This window comes from Mesocricetus auratus, unplaced genomic scaffold, assembly GCF_017639785.1.
Source record: "Mesocricetus auratus isolate SY011 unplaced genomic scaffold, BCM_Maur_2.0 Super-Scaffold_100004, whole genome shotgun sequence".
NCBI lineage: Eukaryota > Metazoa > Chordata > Mammalia > Rodentia > Cricetidae > Mesocricetus > Mesocricetus auratus.
In genome coordinates this window covers 113188341-113205017 of record NW_024429189.1, presented here as the reverse complement: position 1 = coordinate 113205017, position 16677 = coordinate 113188341, and the positions used below count along the sequence as shown (strand labels likewise).

Sequence of the window (16677 nt, the reverse complement as noted above, 5' to 3'; positions counted from 1 at the left end):
AGATAGTTCTCTACTCCAGTAACTGCTAACTTTTCTGACCGAAAGGATGCATGAGGTGCTCAGGAGGTAGAGGCAGAATGATCATGAATTTGAGAACAGTTCTGAAATATTGCAAATTTCAGACTAGTCTTGACTGATATAGTCTCAAGAAAAATCAATTGTTATCATGATTAAAATATTAAAATTCTTTTTTTAAAGATTTTATTGTGTTTATATTTTATGAATATGAATGCTCTGCATATATACCTGCAAGCCAGAAGAGGGCATCAGATCCTATTATAGGTGGTTGTGAGCCACCATGTGGTTGCTGGGAATTGAACTCAGGACCTCTGGAAGAGCAGTCAGTGCTCTTAACCTCTGAGCCATCTCTCCAGCCCAAAATATTAAAATTCTAATGGAAAGAATTGCATATAAGAACTCACAGGTAATCTAAGCAGACAGCTGGAAACTAGGAGGAAAGAAACATTGCACGGGGTAGGGCCTAGGCCCTGCCCCAAATGATGTGACAGGCTTTGATGATTCCCCATGGGAGGCCTCACCATCCCTGGGGAGTGGATGGGGGGTGGGATGGGGGTGGGTGGGGGACATGGGAGGATGGGAGTGAGAGGGAACTGGGATTGGTATGTAAAATAAGATTGTTTTAAATTTAAATAAAAAAGAACATTGTACTTCCATTTTTATTCTTTCCAGGTGTTCAAGATACCATAATGAGGATATGGTAGGTTCTCTGGTGTGAAATTCTGTATTTCCCTGGGTTTTCTAAAACCAAAAATCTATATATCATTCTTGTGAAGGGATCAAGGAATGGCTGAACAGAATTCCTGCTGCTGGCATGAAAGTCAAGAAAGGCAAGTGAATTCATACCAAAGAAAAGATGTGTTGTGTCTGTATCTTGAAGATAATTCAGAGCCACAGAAAAATTAAGATGAGATAAGGCTTCCACCATCACAAATTCGGTTGCAAACGAGTATAGACTTATGGCCCAGGATGATATCGAATGTAGCCAACACTACATAGCCTCTCAGTGTATTGTTAAGTATAATACCTATTTAAAAGTATTTGTTTCAAAGAGACATGCTGTAAATCATAATCAGTAAGTAGATTTGAAGAGATGATAATAGAAACTTTCCTAACTCAAATGCAAAGAGAAGAATGAAAAAATAAGAATATCTAAAAACTGTGGGTGCAATCTCCAAAGATGGGCCATATACCTAAAAGGAATACTAGGGAAGAGGACACAAAAGAAACAACTGATTTAATAACAGCCAGGAATGTTCCATAATTAATGATAAATGCCAAACTGAAGATCCAGAAAGCTCAGAGAACACTGGCAAGATAAATCTATATTTAATCATATACTCAATAACAGAAGAATCATAGCTGATTATTAAAAACTATACAAAGAAAGAAAGTGGGACCAAATATTCAGATATCAGCACTGTGCTAAGTACTGAAAGGAAAGGACATTATCTGTAGCTAAAAAATTAGTAAGCAGGGAGAGATAAAGAACCAAATTTAGAAAGTGAAAGGTCCTCCTACTTCCTCAGGTATAGCTTCTTGTAGCTGATATTATTTCAAATCATTTTCTAAGCACATAAGCACACTGGTAAAAATTTAAGTATATATTTAGTGCGCAAGGCAGTTGCGTTTTTAATGAAATTGAATCATATAGATAGTCTCTTAATCTTTTATGGATATAGGTGTTTTGCCTGCATATATATCTTGTCCACCATGTGCATGAAGTACCTGTGGAGACCAGAAGATTGTGTCAGCTTTCCTGGGACTGGATCTACAGCAGGTTATAAGTCACCATGTGGATCATGGGAATTGAACCCAAGGTCTTCTGAAAGAGTAACCAGTGCTCTTAACTGGTAAGCTATCTCTCTAGTCCTTTAACTTTTTGGTTTTTTATTCAACAGTATCACTGTGGTCTTTAATAGCTATGAAAGTAGATGATTGTAGCTTTTTCTCACTCTTTTCAGTGACTCCATTGCATCATTCTAGTGATGAAAGTACAGAGTATTCATAATACTACAGATGTGCTGTCTAGATAGTTTTCATGTGTAAGCATGACCAATTATTTTTGCAAGATACTTTCCTGTAGATGGATCTGATGGCTAAAAGGAGATGTCCATATAAAATTTCGAGGCAAAATGCTATATTATTTCACAGTCTTGTCAACAACCTGCCTGTGTGGTTTTATATTCTTTAGCTCTATGTATAATGCAGATTTTCCTGGGAGCAAAGAATGTCTTTTCATGGATATTTTATTTGCAAGTCCTTCATACTATGGAGGAATAAACACTCTTTTTTCAGGTAGTGATTTACCCAATATCCTTTGTGAATTATTCTCTGCTGGCTTGTTTGAAGGCATTGCCACTATAAGTGGCTATATCAATGTTTTGTATACAAGTAGCTTATATTTTCCCCCATAATAAGTATTTTTGAGAATGACACAACTTGCTCAATCAGTCCTATTCTTGGCATTTTCTTTCAAAATCCCACAATGTGGAAGGCTACAGTCACTCCTCACAAGTTTTCTCCTGAGCTCCCAAATCTACCTCTTTCTGAGTAGCCAGAAACCTCTTCTTCCTTCTGGTAAGCTGTCAGCTCTTCTGCATTGAGATCCTTCACCACATAAACACCCAGGTAATGGCCAAAGCCAACTACAGAACAGATAACATACTGCAGGACAAAAGCATCATCCTTACTTAGATTTGACATAAGAAATTTCATATATGTACTTCAGTGTGACCAGGCCTACAATCTCTTTCCTTGTTTTCCAGTCCCCCTTCTAAATTCCAGCAGCTGTCTTTAAGAAGTAGTAGACAGTAGGTTTAATCTTGAGCTCAATTGTCTTTCCATGCTTCACAAAAACATTTGTAGGTAGGGGAATGCCTTCTTTGATGTCTTTTATATCATGATCTATTACAAAATTGATACTTATCAAATTGATAACTTTGTCAAAATTGGTTATAGAGACACCTTGATTACCTAAGGTGCGGCTTAGTGGGGACCAAGACCCAGGGCTATCCTGCCCTTCCTGTATAATGAATGGTTCAGATCATTCCTTGAGCTTCATGAGGACTAGAGTTACCCAGCTTATCTTAAACACAATGTGGGGACTAACAGTCTTAGTTCATCTCCCCTATCTTTCAGCCTTGCTTGTGATATATTTTGCTTCATCCGAATAACTCCTATGGAATTTAACCTTTAATGCTTTCCAAAAACAAATCCAAAGTCTTCATTCTACACATGTAAAACCCAACTCAGGTCAAGTCACTTGCCCAGTTTATATTCCTACCTTGTATTCTATCAGAATACAGCTGTTTCCACATAATTCTCTTCAACAACAAAATAGGAAATATGATAAATGCAATTGACAAATTTAATATCATAGAAACCCAAATGTTGCATCCATTTTCGTGTCATTAAAAAAAAATTCAGCTGGGCAGTGGTGGTACATGCCTGGAGTCCCAGCACTTGGGAGGCAGAGGCAAGCAGATCCCTGTGAGTTCGAGGACAGCCTGGGACATACAGTGACTTCCAAAATGGCCAGGACATCATTCACAGCAAAATACTGTCTCAAAAAACAACAAACAAAATGAACCCAAAACTCTAAAATGGAGTATGGCATCTAAGGATAAATCAAAGGGCTAGCCTGTCTGGAGAGTCACCACAGGAGAGAATCTGAGCTGGGCCTTGAGTACTTCTGTAAAAGGTTGTCTCTTTACTTCTCTTAATCTAAGAAATGGCTAGATACAAGCTAGTGCTATTGTGTAGGGAAACCAGAAGAGTAACATAAGTAAATGCACTCTCTTTCTTGATGGCTATTTAGAAAAAATGAAGACAAGGAGGCATGATGGAAGCAGGCAACTTAAGATCTACCAAAAAAAGCATGAGATCTAAGAGTTCAGAGTGTTGCATGGTGGTAGTTTGCTGTATTTATTTGTTTGTTTGTTTTTTTGAGACAGGGTATCTCTGTGCAGATTTGTAGACCAGGATGGCCTCGAACTCATTTTAGCATGCAAAAAAAAAATAAGTTTGAGATTTATTTCTGCTTAGAACATCATGGATTGAGTTTCATATTTAACTATTTGTGAGGAGCAAGAAAAGAAAAGGGAATGAATATTGGAATGATACAATGAGCATAAAGTAGAGGGGGAACAGTTAACAAAACCCAAGGGTGTTACAAATATAGTAGCAGCAATGACAACAGTAAAGTCTAAGGAAAGAGCACTGAATGAAATCTATCAGATTGTAAAACAGAGGTGTGACAATAGTGTTTGATTTTTTTAGCCTCTCACTACTTTACTTTTATGAACTGTTCTACCTTTCCCATCTCAAACAAATAAATGCCTTTAATCCAATAGTTCTGAGACTCCAACAAGTTAGTACTTGCATCAAGCTCAATCTTTCAGTTCTTTATAGAATTAGACTGCCAGCTATCCTATACAGGGTTGCTGGCCTTGTTTATTGCCATATAGAGGGTAGTGATCTGTGAAGGAAGAAATGACATCAGCATGCAGACAACAAAGAATGTATCCTAGTGAGATATGAATTACTAATTCCATTTGTCCATGACACTCAGTTGTATATATGTTTAACCTTGTCTATGAGACTATTCCCAGTAGCATGTAAATGAATCCCTCTTTTCACATAAAGTACTTGAAGCTAGTTTCCTGAAACAAAAACAAGTTTTGAATACCACAGAGGTTTAAATGTAAATTAATAGCATGAATTGCTACATGAGGCTGAATTTGTTTCCATCTAAAACTTATAGAAGAGTGACAGAGATTCTTGTATGGTGATTCTTGGAGTTTTAGATTCATATATATCATCTCTTGGGTATCTTTCAAATCTGTCCTCTATCCCCATGATTGATGCTTTAATTCAGGCCAAGAGAGAGACAGAGAGTGAGAAAGGGAAAGCTAAATGTTATTGAAGCCCTGTTTTATCTGGTAACTTTGTCCCTAAAGCATCCTTAGAGTCTATGTATCATTCAGTATGTCAGATGAAGACCTACCAAAAAACAAACAAAAAACAATACAACTTTCACTGTTACATTTGATTATGAGATCTCTTGAGCAAACTAACCCTGGTTGGCTATATCATTAATTTCCTTTTTGAAAAACTTCTTTTTACCTCAAATGCACACCCTTTAAGAATAGACAATGCTTACTGTAAATTTAAATGAGTAGAATATGTCTCCATTGGAAAAACTGGACCAGGTTCACAATATTTGAACAGACAATGACAGATAAATTCTACCTCAGGGTATACCAAAACTCTAGACTGACAGATTGTTACATGATTTTATATGTAGACTTTTGCTTCTATGTGGCAAACAGCAAGGAAATAGAAGGATGTCATGCCAATGCCACTGAAGCACCTTCACCATATGGGCTAAGCACTGTAAAGAAGCTGAGGATAGAGCATTACCATTCAGGCACCTGCACTGGCCTGCCTTTGAGGACCAGTACCCAGGCAGTACTCTGTCCTGATCATTGTTTAATCTTTGTGTACATGCTCTACATCCTTCTTTAAGAGACAAGCTCCACCTACCTCCTGCCTCCAGAGACTGGTCCCTCCCCACCCCCACCCCCTATAAAAATCCCTCCATGTGAGCCCCGTGGCATGATGGCATCTCTCTCTCTCCCACTGTATTTTAAATTATAGCATTGAGTAACCAGCTATAGGAGGCCCACTCCCCATGATTAGAGAATGAATAGTCAAGTCAACTTGCTGCTGGTATACTAGTTAACTGGCTCTTCAAAATACAAGTAAATGAAGCTGGAGAGATGGCTCAGAGGTTAAGAGCACTGTGGGTTCTTCCTAGAGGTTCTGAGTTCAATTCCTAGCAACCACATGGTGGCTCACAACCATCTATAATGAGATCTGATGCCTTACCCTGGCATGCAAGCATGTATGCAGATAAAAACTGTATACACAATAAATAAATGTTTTAAAAATCACATTTAAAATAAAACACAAGCAAGCAAACGAAAATGCTCCAACTTGTAGGTTTTCAATATTCTGTGATAGGAATATTTCCATTAGATTGATTTCAGGATATAAGACAACATTCGTTTTGGGCCAGTCTGGGCATGTAGGAGCAGTGTGTTTGAAGCAAAGATCCCCAAAAAAGCAAGTAAGTTGAGTCCTTTATTTTTCTCATTGCAGTGACAAAATGCTTGATGTAAAGAACTAAAGGAAAGCAGGATTTATTCTGCTCATGGTTTCAAATACTTCAATTGCTTACAGTAGAGAAGACGTATCAGAGATGTACATATCACAAAGAGGAAGCAGACAAAGAGGAATGTTTTTGCTTAGTTAGCTTTCTCTTTCTTCTCCATTCAATCTAAGCTCCTACCCCATGAAATGCTGTGGCCTACATTCAAACTCAAACATCCTCTTTAAAGTAATCCTCCCTAGAAATAAAGACACCCCCTTACAGTGAGACTCACCAATACCCTTGTAACTAGTCTTTTTATGTCCCACGAACCAGCTCCCTAATGATGACACAGAAACTTCTTATGAATTATGAAAGCTTGTCCTATAGCTTAGGCTTGTTCCCAACTAGTTCTTATATCTTAAATTACCTCATTTATATTAATCTACATTCTATCATGTGGCATTACCTCTCTTCCAAATTGCACCTCCTGTTTCCTCTCCATGCCTCCTGGCATTTCCCCTTTCTTGTTCTTAGTGTCCTCTCTGTCCCAGGAAGTCCTGCCTAGTCTCTGCCTACCTAGCTATTGTTCATTTGGCTCTTTATTAAATCAGGTGGTGCCTTGTCAATGACACATCTTCACAGTATAGACAAATATTCTGCAATGTCTGGACAAATTGGCAATAAACATTAACTATCACAAGTCTATAACTTGCCAACCTGACACACAAATACATTAAACCATGATTTTCTACCACTGTCTCCATAAAAGACCAATTTGTATCTCTACACAAATTTCACTAACCCTGCTCAAAAGTCCCTATAGTTCCATTCAGTGTTATTCAAAAGCCCAAGTTCAAAGTTCATACTAAAATTCAAGGTATTCTCTTACCTGTGAATCCTTGAAAAATAAAAATGTTTCCTATTTCTAGTATACAATGACACAAAACAAATATTCCTATTCTTAGAAAATAATTTTTAATTTTTAAACTTTATGTGTATACCACATGAATGAATCATCCACAGAGGTCAGAAGAGGACATCAGACCCCTTGGAATTGGAGTTACAGACTGTTGTGAAGCACTATGTGGGTTCTGGGAATCAAACTCAGATTCTCTGAAAAAGCAATCTCTCCAGTCCTAATAATTCCTATTCTTAGAGAAGAATGGGGACATAGAAAGGAGGGATGGGACCAAAGCAAGATTAAATCTAGTAGGGAAAACATTAAATCCCATAACTCCTGGAACACATGGTGACCCGATGTGAGCTCTACCAAGTGTGGGCAGTCCCATCCCTAAGGCTTTATTGTAGGCCCATATGGCTTCTCTTATGCTTGGTTCCCTTGTTGCCTATATCTTTTCTTGGTAGATGGTCCACATTCCTACTATTCCAACATCCCAGAGTCTCCATTACAGCTTAGGCTTCAATCTCAGAGCTTTACACATTGACATCTCCCGGGCTCCTTGGCAGGAAAACTGACATACTGTCTAATTTCTAGACCTTCCTTTAAAAAAATGAATGCTGCTGGGCATTAGTGGTGAACACGTTTAATCCCAGCACTTGAAAGCAAGAGGCAAGTGGATCTCTGTCAATTAGAGGCCAGACTAGTCTATAGAGTTAGTTCCAGGACAGGTTCCAAAGCAAAAAAGAGAAACCCTGTTTTGAAAAACCACAAAAAAAAGACAGATGCCTCCATGACTCTGTAATTTGTATCCTGTATGCCTGCAATAGCAGTATACATGGATGGTGCAAGGGCTGGGCCACCTTGGACCATGGTTGCCATAGCCTTTAAGTGTATGGGTGGTTATGGTTAAACCTAGGAAAATTCTTCCACACCTTTGTTATCTGATTATGTCATAATTTTTACTGTTCACATTCCTACTTACAGTCTAATATTCTTGCTTCCACAATAATCACCCATTAAGCTATGCTTATAGCATTCAGGCCTCTCTAGCTTAAACTTCTAAACTTCACTTTTCTTATGTGGATTTTTGTAACAACCTTCTAACTGAATGATCTGCATCAAGCATTAATATTCCTGAATTCTTTGTCTATACTGATGCTAGTATGATTACCCAAAATATAAATCTAGTCTTGTTCTTTGTGGATAAAACCCCAACTAATTAATGTTTAGCAAAGGTTCTTCATAATCTAGATACTATCAAACTTTCCAATTCTATCTTCATTGATTATTTTTTGTTTGTTTGTTTGTTTGTTTTTCAAGATGGGGTTTGTCTGTATTGCTTTGGAGCCTGTCCTGGAACTCAATATGTAGACCAGGCTGGTCTCGAACTCACAGAGATCCACATGCCTCTGCCTCCCGAGTGCCGGGATTAAAGGCATGTGCCACCGATGCCTGTCTCTCCATTGATCCTTAATTTGTAGTTTATGTTCCGTTCAAGTGAAACAATCTGTAACTCTTGGAATACTGTACATTTTCTTGGACTTGGCATATGTCCACTTTTGTTGCTATAACAAGGTATCCCAAGTTGCACACTTATTAAGAAAAGTTTATTTAACTAACAGTTATAGAAGATGAAAGTCTAAGATCAAGAGGTCCCATCTGTTTGACCATTGGTGAAGCCTCCCTTAGTTGTACCACAACATAGTAGGGAAATTGTTATATGAAATAAAAGGTCAATAGTGAAGAGAAGCCTTACTTTAATAACAATGCACTCCTAAAAGAAGTGATAAGTAAGGTCCCAAGAAAATTACATTAACCCCCATTCAATGGCAATGCCCTAAATGGTCTATAAATGGTCTGTTTGCCAATAGAGCTCCCTTTTGTGGTGCTGGAAATTGAACCTGCGGCCTTGTACATGCTAGACAAGCACTCTACCACTAAATTGCATCCCCAGTCACTGTTCCTCTTAAAAAGGACTAAGTTTCCATCATATGAAGTTTTGGAACACAAACTCAAATCATATGCAAATCATAGCAGTAGTACCAAGTGATCACTGAGTTAAATTACTGGATGTAGTGATATACACCTATATTCCCACTCACACCTCTCAAAAGGCTAAGACAGGATTGTAAAGTCAGTCTTTTTTAGTCTGTCTCAAAGAAATATACATACCATTCATTCATTCATTCACACATACATATATAACTTCTATAAATGCTCCTAAAATACTCTTCTGTCTGGAATACCATTACTTATTTTATGCCCGAAGATCCATGTTTTCACACAAGTAGGGTTTTATTCCAATTTTGGATAGAGAGTGGCATATGACAAGTGAAGGAGAAGTGTCATAAGATTACAGTAAAATGACAGCCCTGAAGGAAATAAATCTTTCTATATATCTAGATTAATAAATAAATATATTAACATCATTCCTCAGCCATCACCATTTACATATTGGAAATATGTCTTTTTGTTGTTCCTATAAGGGAGTGAAATGAAGAATCATGTTGTGAAATATTATTTTAAGATGTGTCACATTCATTTATGCTGTGAAACATATGTTTAAGAATGTGTTGCATTCTTTTATGCTGCATTTGTTTAACTCTGTGAAGCTGTTAGTTTGCCTGTCTAAAACACCTGATTGGTATAATATAGAGCTGAATAGCCAATAGCAAGGCAGGAGAAATGATAGGTAGGATTGACAGGCAAAGAGAATAAATAGGAGGAGAAATCCTGGAAGAGAAAATTAAAGATCGAGGAGAGAGAAAAGAAGGGTCAGCCACTCAGTCACACAGCTAGACATGGAATAAGAAGGAAAGAAAGATATACAGAAATAGAGAAAGGTAAAAACCTAGAGGCAAAAGGTAGATGAGATAATTTAAGAAAAGTTGACTAGAAACAAGCCAAGCAAAGGCTGGACATTCATAAGAAAAAATAAGACTCCATGTAATTTATTTGGAAGCTGAGTGGTGGCCCACCCACCAAAGAGTGAAAGGCTAAAAAAATCTAACAGCAAAATAAAGTAAACATCTTGGGGGGAACTTCTATGACAATTTAACCCATTTTATCTGTCACAATTTTACACTTAAGAAAAGTGAGATTCAAAAAGGCTTAAGTAATATTTGCCACCAAATTTTACAGTTTGGTGGAGTAAGAGTCAGCCAAAGTCAATGTAATTCTAAAACATAATTACTTTGTAATATAGTATGCTGTTCCTAAAATAATTAAAAATGAAAACATCATTCTAAGCTAAATTTTTCAGTTTGAGTACTTAATATATTAATACCCCTGGGCATTATTTCAGGGAACTGTCATTTCATACTTTACATATTCTTTGGTTAATTTTCTTTTCTTTTAAAATGAGTTAGAATATTTTTATTTGCAGTATTTTTTTTGGTTTTTTTCGAGACAGGGTTTCTCTGTATTGTTTTGGAGCCTGTCCTGGAACTCGCTCGGTAGACTAGGCTGGCCTCGAACTCACAGAGATCCGCCTGCCTCTACCTCCCGAGTTCTGGGATTAAAGGTGTGCGCCACCAACGCCCAGCTGAGTTAGAATATTTTTAAAAAGCAGAAAAACACTAGATATACTAAGATACTTATCTAATACTAAACTGAACTATTAAAGAGTTTAAAGCTGGAATGATGGCTCAGTGACTCAAGCACTTGCCACCAAGCCTATTCAACTCCCAGGATCCACATGATAGAAAAAGAAACTTGTTTCCAACAAGTTGTCCTCTGACACACATCACACACATACATGCACACACACATACACAAGCACATACATGTGTGCATACATACAAGCATATACTATGGTGTATGTATGCACAAACATAAATGTAAACACAAAATAAAAGCAATTTTAAAATTTGGCTATTAGCTAGTGTTGGTGAAGGACATGAGGAAAAAGTTTATGCACACTTACATGTAAATTGACGGCTTTGAAAGACAATTTGGCAGCTGCTACCAAATGTAAAATAAAGTCAACCTTTGATTAAACTTTAAATCTAGAAATAGACCTTGCAAAATTATTTGTACCACAAGGATCTGTATGTATGTCACCTATAGCACTGTTTATAATAGAAAAGAAAAAAGGAGAGATGGGGAACTGAGGAAAGAAGGAAGGAATGGAAGTGAGGGAGGGAAGGAGGGAGGGAGAGGAAAGAAAGAGAGAAGAATGAACCTAAACTCACTGGAGACTGGTTAAACAACTTATGTGAACTCACACTGTAGAACAGAATGTGACAAATAAAAATATGATGGATATCTACAGTGTCACAAATATTATATATATATTTATATACAGACAAGGAACATATGTGTAACAACCAATGTGCCAATAAATAGGAAGTATAGTTGAGAAAAGTAAATCATAGTATACTTAATGATACCATTACATAAAAAGGTAAGTACGTTCTAGACACATTGAAATTACTACAGAATATGATCATATATGCATATATATGCTTGTATATTCATGCACACACATGTAGAACACACTATACATACTTGTATACAAAAAATGTATAAAGAATACCTCGAAAAGTACATTAAAAGCCTTAATAGTGATTAGTTCTGGAGACAAGGTATGGGATTGCATGTATGCAAAGGTGATTTTCCATTTTACTAGCGAGGGTTGGTCAATAGTATTTGTAAATGGGCTATCAAATAAAAAAATTTTAGGACTGTGAGCCACATAGTCTTTGTTGTAGATGCTTTGTTGCCATGAACACAGCCATAGACAAATGAGTATAACTGTGTTCAATAAACCTTTATTTATGAGTACTTAGATATGAATTTTATAGGGTTTTCACATGAGATACATTAATATTATTTGATTGAATAACAGTATATAAGGATGTTGGTGCACACTTGTAATCCTAGCACTGAGGAGGCTGAAGCAGGAGGATTGCCACGAGTTTGAGGCTACTCTGGGCTAATGGATACCAGACCAATTAGGACTACTTAGCAAGAAACTTCTAAGAAAAAAAAAGAAAGCCAATTTAGTTCTAGGATATACAGAAAGAGATGCTAAGCCAAAACTGGGGTACAAATTTCAGATCTATATGACTTTCTGTGAAAACACAGATTTGTAATGACAAGGAAGACACACTTGGGTGTGAACATAGGAAATTTGAATAAAATACTATAGAACCACTGTCTCTCAATACAATAGCCATGAGTGACACATGGCCACTGAGCCTTTGAAGTATGGTTACTCCAAGCCAAGAGTGCAGTAAGCATAAAAATGAAGAAGTCTAGCACACTGACTAAAAACAAAACAAAACAAAACACCTTTTTAATCACTTCATATACAGTGGTTGCAGAGATGGCTCAGTTTTCAAGAACACTGACTGCTCTTCCAGAGGCCTAGCATTTAGTCCAACCACCCACACAGTAGCCCACAATTGTGTTGTAACCCCAGTTCCAGGGGATCCAATGCCATCTTCCAACCCACATAGGCACTATACACACACATTGCACTTACATGCTTGTAAAACACTCACAAACATAAAAATAAACAAATTTTAAAAAATTAACTTCATGTTTAAATAATATTTCAGATATATTGTGTTAAATACAACCCACCTACTCGAGCATTTTCAATTACATATTGTCTTATATTTCTATTAAACAGCATTGGTATATATATACTTTTATTACTTGAATTTATTTGCAACAAGCTTCTCTTTGTTATTTTTAATCTTAACAATGTCAAGGTGATATCAATAACAAAGGTCTGTAAATTTGTAATTCACTGTAACATGAGAAATTATACTATTAAGTTTTCTAAGGAAATTATTTGATTATTATAGGATCTGTAAGAAAGAAACACCTTATATCCACTAACCATTTACAGGCACTTGAAACTTTCATATTGTTCTATTGTGTTCATAATATAAACATGTGTATACGTGCATATACATATTCATTTGGATCCATACATATCATTATGGACACAAATATCCAGTAGCCATCAAAGTCATTGGGCAATTGTTTCTCACTACTGACACTCAAAGATAGCATAAATTCTGATCCATCACCCTTGCAGAGTTACAGGGAAATGACACACAATTTTCTGAGATCTCCTTTCCTCTCCTACTGAGAATATATATATATACATATATATATGTATATATATATATTTTTTTGGTTTTTATGAGACAGGGTTTCTCTGTATTGTTTTGGAGGCTATCGGTCCAGCCCGGCCTCGAACTCACAGAGATCCGCCTGCCTCTGCCTCCCGAGTGCTGGTATTAAAGGCGTGCGCCACCACCGCCTGCCTGAGAATATTTAATTTTATGCCAATGTCGATCACATTTTTAAGTTCAATTTATCATTAAATTAGATAAACTCATGACAGCATTATGCTACAAAACAATAAGTGTTAAAGACTTTTCAAATTTTAACCTACTTTCACCCTCCAAGTAGGACAACTTCTAAGAAACTGACAGACTTAGGAGGCTTTATATATAGTCTGTATAGTTAGATTTTTTCTTTCTATTCTTTTAATAAAGTTCTTGTCTGTGAGATATTAATTAACTTCTTTTTATTTTTTGTAAATCAGAGGAAAAATTAAACTGCATTTTTTGCCACATACAATCAGTTCCTCCTAGGTGTCAAAATATTTATGTGAGGAGATACAACTAGCTTGAACAAATATGAATGATACAATCTAAATAAAGAAAACTAAATACAGTTTGTGGTTAGCTTTCCACTTCTTTTCTTAAAGATAAAAATTTCACTACAAAGGGTAGTCTGACTTCAAACCCACCATTTTCCTTTAATCAGCCTCTTTACTGCTGGGATTAAAGGTGTGTGACACCATGTCTATCTTTGTGATTATATTTTCATTGTCATTTCACTTTTCATAACTGCTGACTTCATGACTGCTTACCCATGTTAATTTATTATCAATGAAGATAAATTCAATCAAGAGAATATGTTAAATATACACAACATTCTCCATGTCATTTTTGGTACGGATATAGAACAGATACCCTAATTTGTTCATTAAAGAACCATACTCAAATAATCTCTTTTTGACTTTTTTTTTCATGGCAGGGCACTTAATATGACACTTGTCTCTGCTAAACCTGGTTTTATTCGAAGAGGATTTCAGAGGGCACTGGAAGCCCTTAGTTTCCCTTCCATCCTCCAGTGTCTTTAGAAAGCAATTTCTAAACCACCATTTCCACTACCCTTTTAATCTCTGTAAATTGTTGGTAAAAGCTATGTCAAGGCAGTTTGCCAACAGCAGCTCAATCATATATGCACTATCAGTGATTATTCTAAAGAAATACTGTATTTAAGAGAATTCACTCTAGAATGTACATCTATCAGACTAGAAAGACAAAATTCAGACCTTTCAGCATATATCTTCACATGTCTACAATGATAATCATATAAAACATAAAAATGCATTCTTAAACTGCCTCATAAATTATTTTATTATTCAAACCCTAGGGCACGCGCACACAAACACACACACACACGCCTTGTACTTGAATGTTTGTTTATATTATCTAAAAGTTAACTGTATAAAAGTATCAATTCAATTGTTAAAAATTTCATCCTTACTACATAATTTGTCTTTGAAACTCATCATTTTTATTATTGATTTAGTGTTGTGTTTAAAGCTGATTCTACATATATAGGCTTTTCATTATGGAAAAACAATTGGCCCCTTTAGCCTTTATTTGAGGTTATTATATGTTCTTCATGACATGCTGCATACCAACAATAAATTGTTTTCATTTAAACTGGTACAGATTTCTCAAGAAATTCTTATTTCCATGGAGTTATATTTTAGACCGAATTACAATGCTCTATGTTTTGTGATACTTCTGTGTTTTTTGAAATTCCTTATATTTTCAAAACGAAAAAAGACAAACAAGAAAAAATTGTTTGACTCACCTTTCCCACATTATTGCTGTATAATTTCCTATAGGGAAAATTTCATATTTAGTAGTTCATTTTTTAAAATCTTAAACTAAACATTAGATTTGTTAAAGGGACAGATCCCACTCTTAGTTCACTTCACAAGCTAGGCATTTTAGGGCAATAATTTTCAAGTCCATTTGACAAATGTATGAGACTTTTTTCCTGAGGGTGTAGTTTACAGCACCTGGCCTTGGGGTTTATCCTAAGCACTACAGAAATAAAAGAACATTAAAAACTCTGCTGCTATTTGTTTATTTATTGACAGGGTCTCCTCTTGTAACCCAAGTTGGCTTCACACTATGAGACACGGGCTAGCCTTGGACCCACAATTCTCGTTCCTTAAGAGACTTGAGATTACAAATGTGTCACTGTATTCAACTTGGTTTTATTTATTTTTGAGATCATATGATACAGCTTTATCAATCATGTTTTCCTGATGGCACTCACAATGAATAGAGTAATTAAACTATTTTGTATCAGGCTTTTTAATGCAAATTATTGAGCTAATAATTAAATTGCTTGAAATTTACCCAAATTGTTTTATGAAGTAGACATTAGCTTATTGCTTTCTTATATGGACAATTCTCAGTCTAAAATTTAGACTGACATACATAGACAGCTGCTAAACAATATCTCAACATTAGCAATATACAGAAAAAAGAAAATATTAGAGAAATTATTCTCTAATTGTAATATTGCTTGTTATTCCTTCCAAAATACACATAAACTTTAATAACAATGCAATAGCATAATAATCAACTCACCAACCATAAAAGTTGGAGCTCTCTTTCAAGTAAGTGAATAAGTGATGACAACAAATAATCCAACTACCCAGCACAGATGTGAAAAGGACACCTTCTTTGATCATTTGTAAAGCTAAGGTGCTACCATGTTAACATAATTTGCATTAAAATCATTGGACTACTTATGCTGGGGGAATTGACTGCATATGAAAAAATTATAAAGGTGTATTTTTTAAAAGCTATGTGTGTGAGTCATTCCTATTAATAATGTATAAAAACGAAACTTTTAAAATTTGCTCCCTGTACAAAATAATGACTTTTTCTTAAAATTAAAAGTATTCTTTTTTATAACATATATTTAATTACATTCTAAAACATGTGAAAGAAACAATTAAATGCAAATAACAACATTTTAAAGTTTCTATGGTAGCAAGATATACAAGTAAATACAATCTTTCAATATTGTCAGTTTTCCTTCAGCATATAGAAAATAAAATCATTATTTTTAAAACTACAGAAAAAATGTAATATCTAGCTAGTTCAAGTTTCTATTCCTAATGTAAGAGAATTGAAATATAGTAGATGCAATTTTACTTATTACATATACCATGTTATTTTCTGCTGTGAGTTAAAACTTAATATCATAGCTTTTCTATAATATTAGGAGAAGTGCATTATCTGGTTTTGGATTGTTTTATATTACTTATTTGTAGAGGAGCTTTTATTTGTTTTTTTCTTTTTTTGCTTTGGGGGAATCATATTTGAAATTTACTACTATGATTTAGTCAAAGATAATATTTCTGATATTTATCATTTGTTCTCATGCTGTACTAATAGTTGTATTATTAATAATTGTACTAATTTAAAGCTAACTCATTGGTTAGACTTACCATTGGTCAGAAAGCAGAAAGCAA

At 35.5% G+C, this 16677-nt stretch overlaps 1 long non-coding RNA gene across 1 annotated transcript in view; it reads right to left on the bottom strand.

The window, feature by feature from the left end:
* Positions 1 to 14995: 14995 nt before the first annotated feature.
* Positions 14996 to 16677, bottom strand: part of LOC121140299 — a 2725-nt gene continuing 1043 nt past the window's right edge. The window contains exons 2-3 of the long non-coding RNA XR_005877067.1: positions 16654 to 16677; positions 14996 to 15021 (exon numbers count right to left, since the gene is read on the bottom strand). The exon at positions 16654 to 16677 is cut by the window's right edge and continues 81 nt beyond it. This is a non-coding gene — a long non-coding RNA (uncharacterized LOC121140299). The remainder of the gene's footprint in view (positions 15022 to 16653) is intronic.